The sequence below is a fragment of the Phalaenopsis equestris genome, unplaced genomic scaffold (assembly GCF_001263595.1).
Source record: "Phalaenopsis equestris unplaced genomic scaffold, ASM126359v1 Scaffold001124, whole genome shotgun sequence".
Taxonomy (NCBI): Eukaryota; Viridiplantae; Streptophyta; class Magnoliopsida; order Asparagales; family Orchidaceae; genus Phalaenopsis; species Phalaenopsis equestris.
The window spans coordinates 49,987-57,966 of NW_018165563.1; positions in this window are offsets into that span (position 1 = coordinate 49,987).

The window sequence follows — 7,980 nt, forward strand, 5'->3', positions numbered from 1 at the left end:
TATATTTTGAATGTTGTGGCGATGGATTTTATCTTGGTTGATTTTAGTTTTAGTTTTGGTTTTGGTTTTGTGACTATCCTGTTAGTTTTAGTTTTTATGCAGGGTGACATCGTTGTTTAGCATGCATGGTTTGCAAGTATAAAAAGTACAAGAAAGACAACACTGTAAACTATAAAAAACGTACCTGGGTACCTGGCGAGTCTTCCACCTAAATCTCAAAATGCATGTCAGGGCATTTTATATGAAACAGGAAAGTAAAGTTTTGTCGACCTACCTAACCCTAGGTCATATCTTGGTGGGTCTCTATTAGTTTGATTAAGGATGATTTTATTAAGCAAAGCATATTAGGTTTAGTAGACCTCTGAGGTATCCAACAGGTTAGGAGGAAGAAGCAGGTTCATGCTTCCCTCTTATCACCTGGTGAAAAGCCTCGAGTTCATTCAAATTTATTATGTTGCTTAATAATTCCTCCTATTAATACCTTAATGCTCAATGAACATTGGTATCCTAATTATCCCTAAGAGTAGGGTAATTATCATTTGCAATTTAATTTTGAAGATTATGTGAATGAAGACACTTAAAGGGGGCAAGCTAGTGTGGTTGGAATGCTTGGTCCAAATTGGGATTGTAGTGTTTTAAAGGTGTTAAATTTTAGCTATGTTTGCTTTTCTAATCCTCATTTACTCATTTAATCAGTTTTAATCAGTCTTGATTAATCTTAGATCACTACTAAGCCCTTAAGACCTAGGTGGGTGTCTTAATTAATTTTGAAAAGGTTAAGTTTAAGGTGATCATGATTCATTATTTGAATTTCATTTGAAAATCAAATAGGGGTATTAAATTGATTAATTATTGACTTCAAAAGTCATACCCCTAAGTCCTAGGTTCGTTTAATTTTAATAAACTTCTAAATTTTAATAATTTAGAAAATTATTAATCTATCCTTTTAATTAGGAAAGTGAGAATGGTTTCTACCAATTAATTCTCTTTTTAATTTCAGCCATCCAAATAAGTTAATTAAGAATCAAAATTACCATTTTACCCTTTTAATCAATCCTAAAATTTAATTAAGGTCTAAAAATTCAAAATTACCATTTTGCCCTAAGGGCTCTCCACATTATAACTCATTAAAAATAACTCAAATGACTTTAAAATTTTTATAGTACCCCACTCATGGGTCAATTAAGACATTAGAGGATAAAATGTAATTTTTAAAATTTAATTTAATTTATATAATTATTTTCATGCAAAAAATGAGATTTTCAAAGAAAATTTGTTAACTTGACCAAGGGGAAGCCTAATCACTTGAATTTTTTCCTGGAGGTATACCTAGACCAGAGAGCCATTTGGACAAAAGTTCATGATTTTTTGAATTTTATTTGAATTATTAGAATTATTTTAATTTTTGGAGTGTTTATTAAATATAAAATATTTTAAATGGGGAAAATTAAGTTTTGTATTTTTGAAAAATCTTCTTGAGTTTAGAGAACTTAGAGAAGCAAATTTTGCATTTTTTTTTTCTTTGATTTATTGGAATTATTTTAGTGGAAATCCATTTTTTAGCCTTTAAAAATTATTTTAAGCTTCAAAATACAATATCTTCATTTATAAAATCAGGGAAAATATTCTAATTGCTTCTAAATGCTTAGAAAACAATTTAGAGCATTTCCATGTATTTTATTATTTTTCTGATTTTTATGAATTTTTAATTATTTTAAATATTTTAAAAATTGGCTAAAAATGAAGTTTTTATTTTAAATACCATTTTATTTTTTTAAAATTCCTTTATTCTTAGAGAACTCCAAAAATAAGTTTTGATAACTTTTTGAGTTATATTTTGATCATTAAAAATCATTTTAGTGTCAAAAAAGATATTTAACTTGAAAAATCAATTTAGGCCATCAAATGGACTCAAAATGCTTTGAAATTTTTATGGAGAGTTCTCTGGATCTTAGATAATAGTGGAGATAAAAAATCAAGTCATTTTGATGTTTATGTTTTCAAAAATTAATTACCTTAGTGATTTAGGGTTTATAAAGATTAGGTGCATTTTAAATGATTTGACTCATGATAAATTTTCCTAAGGGTTCTTTGGTTATAGTGAACCTACCAAAATTTTGTTGGATTTTACTAAGAAACATTTTGATTATTATGATTAATTTATGCAAATAATAGACATAAACTTGAAAAATATGGAACTCTATCTAGAGGTCTCCTCTGACTTTGGAAAAATCAGAAAGTGTTCCTCTTGACAGAGGCTACAACATGCCAAAATTTCAAGCAATGGTGAAATGCCTATCTGCATGTAGAATCAAAAGACTCAAAATAATATTTAATTAATTAAAAATAAAACATGTGTCAAATGGACTTCAAATTATTTCCACATTGTTCTCCTCTATTCACTGAGCAAGAGTATATTTTTATTTTATTTTTGTGATTTTTCTACACCAAGATATAGATTTTAAAGTTAGGGGTCATTTTTTGATTTTTTTAATTCCCTATTTATCTATTTAAACGTGCGGCGCTGACTGGATCCTAGGTAGCTTCGAAGCTCCATGCGGTGCACTCCCATTTGATGTTGTCGTCCATGCTACCAGCTTCATCTTGATCGTCCATCCGATACACACTCGATCGAACGGTGCTCCATCATCGTCCTCAATGGCCTAGCCTGAGAACTGTCCATCTTCAAGGCTTGATATCTCTCTCATTTTTCAACCAAATTGAATGAAATCTTTTTTTAAAATGCTTGTCTAGACTAGAGGAACATATCTATACGTTTAAGATTCCATGAAATTATGCCCAAGAAAATGGAGAATCAAAAGAGGCTTGGGAGGAAGAGAAGTTCAATACCTTGGCTCTTAGAAGGGAAGCTTCAATCAGAGGTGCTTGGCACGTTTGTTGGAGACCAAGGAGGTTAGGGATTGAGCCACTTGCTGTGGTGTAAGTTCTAGGTATAAATTCGACAAAGCTCGATTTTAGGTGTTGATCAAAGTCTATGCTAGGGGCTCTCTGAAAGGGGGATTTGATCGGGATTTGTCTTCTTTCAGTGTTGTGAAGGTGTGGGTACAAATAATTGAAGTTTGGTGGACTGTGTGAGTGTAATGAGCTTTGTCCTTAATTTAGGAAGAAATTTGAACTCAAAATTTGGCTATTCTAGTGGGAATCAGTGGGGGAAGATGGTTGGATTGCACTGAGGAGTTCTCAAAGAAGCTCTGTGAGTGATTTGGGAAGCTCTCTCTGAGAAAATTTCAACACTCCCTCCATGTTCGTGGAGGTGAGCTTTTATAAAAAATGGCTAAGGGGGCTAAGGGATGGCTGACATGGCCTATTGGGGGGTGCAATGTGGTGCTTAGGTGGAGGGCAGTGAGGCTCTAACATCTCATTTGGGTGAGATGGCCTCTAGGTTTGAATTGGGTGAAGTTTAAGAGGGGGTGACCCTCAATTTTGGCTTCTCCGGTGACTAGGCCGGCCGGTCATGGCAGGGGGAGGTGGCTAGGAGCTCAGGGGACTCAAGGGAATATGTCACAGCAATTAAATGAGTTGACGTTTAGTTTTGGCAAAAATATCCAAGGCTTAAGCAAATATGGAATCAGAATCCCTTAATTTAGGGGACCATTGGTCCATGACTTAGCTTAGGTGGTTTTATGAGGTTTAGCTTGGTCACTAGGGTCCAACTAATGGCTGTGGAGTCATTAATTTTGTGACTTTGGGGTGGTTAGGCTAATTTTAGAGCATGGGTCCAATGTGGGTTCAAATGACCAAAACTTGGGTTTGGGCTAGGCTAGCCATGTCAATTGACCCAATTGATTGATTCACTTGATGTAGATGATTGTAATGAACATTTTTGGTGAAGGATTGAAAGGATTTTCAGTTCAATTGAAGGGTCAATTTGAAGGAATTTGAAAATTGGTCATTTTGGGCATGTTGGGCTAACCTTGGGTCTAGATTGGGCTAGCCTTGGGCTATTATTGTTGAGAATGTTCAATAGGAATGTCATGAAGAGTTTTCAACATGAATTGGGTGCCAATTTTGGGGTTAAGGCATTCAATTTCGTGAGACTTGGGGACATAGTCAATTTGGGGCAATTTGGGGATTTTGAACTTAAGTTGAAATTAAATAAAATTGAGACTTCACCAAGGCCAATTCAAGGCCAATTCACCAAGGCCAATTGATGATCAATTTTGATGTGTAGGAATGTTATAAAGAGTTTTCAACATAAACTATGGCCAATTGACGGGGCTATGGATTCAATTAAGTGAAATTAGGTCATAGGGCTAAAATTGGGGGTTTTGATTTGGATCAAAATTGAGCTCAAAACATGGGTCAATTAGGCTTGGATTTGGTTTGGATTGATTAAATGAAAGATTAATTTTGAGTTTAGGATTGAAATTGAGGGAAATTTGGGCTTTTAACGACAATTTGGGGGTTTTGGTAAAAAATGGTCAAATTGGCGTTTTGGTAAAAAGGGGGTTTTGGTAAAAAATGGTCAAATTGGCCAAATTGGATTATGTGGTAGTTGAGAAAAATGAAATTATGAATATTTGGAATATTTTGGGAATTTTGGCCAAAATTAGGGTTTCAAGGGTACTTAGGCAATTTGGGGAGTTTAGTGGTAAAAGGCCAAGTTGGGTATTTTGGGAAAATTGGGGAACTAACCACCAAAAGTAAGTCATGGACCAATGGAAACCCCATTTGGGTCCTCTATATACTAGTCTTAGCTAAACCCAAGCCTAGGGCTAGTAGGTTTAGGGGACCATCTACATGAGTTTCCCAAAGGCTCAAGGGATCAAAGTCAGGAAATTCTGGGTTTAGGGTAGTGAGTGATTGTGAGTGAAGTGAGTGCCTTAGCTCTAGACCAACACCTAAGGTCAACCCTAAGGTTAAATAGCCTTATAAGAACTCTCCTTGAGCTCCCTCATAATGACCCGACCTACTAAGTTCTAGAGGTTAGGACTAATATGTGGAACTTCAAGTTGAGTAAAGAAGAGTTTAGAATTTCTAATGGTGAGGGTTAATGGTGAGGGTAAAGAATAGTCAATAGGAAAGTCTTATGGCTAGACCTTAGGCTACTAAAGAGAAAGACTAGACATCAACCAAAAATGAGGTCAACACACATGTTTGAGAAACTTCTAATATGGAGTCCGTGAGATAATTTATGCAACAATGAATTCAAGTGCTTCAAAACAAGAAATTCTAATATAGATTGTTGAAATTCTGTGTGGTGCTTAAGGGGAGGGTGCAGTCCCTCCCACAACAAAATCCTTTAGCACCTGAGCCTCAAGGTCACCAAACGACTCAAGGAGTTGAACACGTGTAAGAATCCCAGAATCAAGACAGTGCTAGATCCATGGCGAGGAACATACTACAAGATGGGTGAATATAAGTTTACCATAAAATGGAGATGCATTCTCCTTACAAATTACTATTGCAGAAACCCCCATAAAGTTTGACGTTCCATCTTTGCAACCATACAGGGGCTAGAGCAATACAATTGATCATATTGCATCCTTTGAGTTGGTTATATGTGTTCTCAGATTTTTTGGCACATTGAAATATCAGGTATTTTACATCATGCTTAGGGATTCAGCCCTTAGGTGGTTCAACGGACTCCCCATAAGGATTATTACTTCATTTGTAGAGTTCAAAAATTTATTTATGGCATAATTCACTAGGTCCCAAAAGCCCGACAAGGACTCAAAAATCTTAAGGCATGTCAAGCAGGGACTGAACGAGAGCATAAGGGCGTACCTTACATGGTTCTAGAAGGAAATGCTTGAAGTATGGAATCTAGAGCTGACAATGACAAAGGCTGCTTTGGTACAAGGGTTGAAGCGTCCTCAGTTTAAGTATTTTCTGGGTTTGCAAAAAATCTAAAACTTTGGTTGAAATCTAAAAGTTGTCCAATGATTGCCCAGCTGTCTCGAAAAGTGAGAGGTTTGACCGTCACTTGGGAAAAAAGGCTTGCAGGATGATGAGTAAAGGGAGAATGATGGCCCTCGCCCTATGCATGAAAGAGGTTGGTCGTCCCGCATGGATAGGGAGGCTGACAAAAATCCACGAAGATGCTAGTAATCAAATGATCATTCAACTCACAATCGAGGAACGTCGATACCCACTCAGCTAAGGGTTTCTATGGCATAATTGGTGGAAGTTATTCAGATAAGGAATACTTTTGAAAGGCTTTGTTAATGAAAATTGGAGCCTTCGTCTAAATACCAACTTGTTTTGCAAGTACCACAAACATTATGACTAAGATACAAAAGAGTTTAGGCACCTCTATAGCTATGTTGAAGAGTTGATTTGAGCGAGAGCTTAAAGAGTTGATAACCCTTGAAGCACATACTCAGAGGTAGGGGAAGGCATCTGTAGTAGATGTCTTTGATGAACCTGTTCTAGCCAATATTATCTACATTGCAGGGATAGTACCAACAATATTGGGAGGAAACTCAGTTAAGAGACCCAACCGAAAGAGGAACCGATCAAGAGAGCATTGTGTTGCTTCTTCCATCTCAGAGAGGAAGTCTCATCCCCCGATCATTTTTACTGGTGTTGATTTACCCGCTACAGGCAATCCTTACAATGATGACATCATCGTTACATCAATGGTTAATAACTACTAGGTGGGTATTTTTCTGGTTAACACATGAAACTCATGGAATATCTCTATGGGTTCTCTAGCAAATGAAAGAAGGCTCTTAGTATAATTAGACTACCTATCACCTGGGGAGAGGGCGACAGTCAATTCACTGACATGGAAGATTTCTTTGGGAACCTAGAGTTGTCCTTGTCATGAAACCTCCAGGTAGTAGGGAGCATGGAGCAAGAAATGTTGGGCATATATCATCAATTAGAAGAGATTCTTAAACTGACGAAGCAACCATCAAGATCCCTACAGACCTCAAAGACCCTGGTAAAGTTTATCTTATTAGTGAGGTTTTTCATGATGATCAAAAAGATGTGTTGATTTGAACTCTCTAAGATCATCTTTTCTTCACCTGATCGGCTATTGAGATGTCTGACATCCCCAGAGCATGGCTTGTCATTTCTTTAATGTTAGCTCAATCACTTGGTTTGTGAAAGATAAAATTCAATCGTTTGCCTTGACATTCGCTACACTAATTTCTAAAGAGATTTTGAAACTCAAGTAGGCGAGCAACATCCGAGAGGTATAATATCACTTTTGGATTTGTTAACACCAATTTTGAATGCATATGACTTACATGCACCTCACTCTTTGTTCCGGTGTAGCCACATTGGGTCAATTGTAGTGAAACTAATTTTTCACCTAACGTGATCACAGCAAGCATGGGCGTGACCAAACATGAATGCAACTCAGCATGGTCATACCCATTTCAAGCGTGACCATGCCCGAGTATTTCTCTATGTGATCATACCCTAAACTAGCATGGTTGCTTGGTGTGCCAAGCTAGCGATCCAAGGCCTTCATCTATGGATCTGGAGATGAATCATCCATCACTTAACTGGTTACAATCCGTAGCACCTCTAACTGTATGAATGATCATGACCATCAACTCACCACCCAATCAATGGCCATGGCCATCCTAGCCTATAAATAGGTTGCATTTCCATTATCACATGGCACTTAAGCACTTACAAACTTCAAGTACTCAGAATAAAGGAAGATATAAGGAAGAAGAATAATTACTCAAGTGAAGCGTCCTCCTCTGATCAGCCTCCTCTTCGATAATTTTTTCTTTCCCTTCTCTTTTATTTTATGTTCAAGTTTTTTATTTTAAGCTTAAGTTTAGGCTAGGTTAACTCACTTAATATCAATGGATTAGACTTGGGTTTGGATGTGACTCAGGTCGACCCAAACCCAGCGTAATATTAGTCCTACATAGGCTTAACCCTAACCCAAACTTAGTCTAACTCTAACACTACCTAGGCTTAACCCAACCCTGACCCGACCTAAACCAACCCAGATCTTACCTAATCCAACCTACACATGGCTTGACCTAA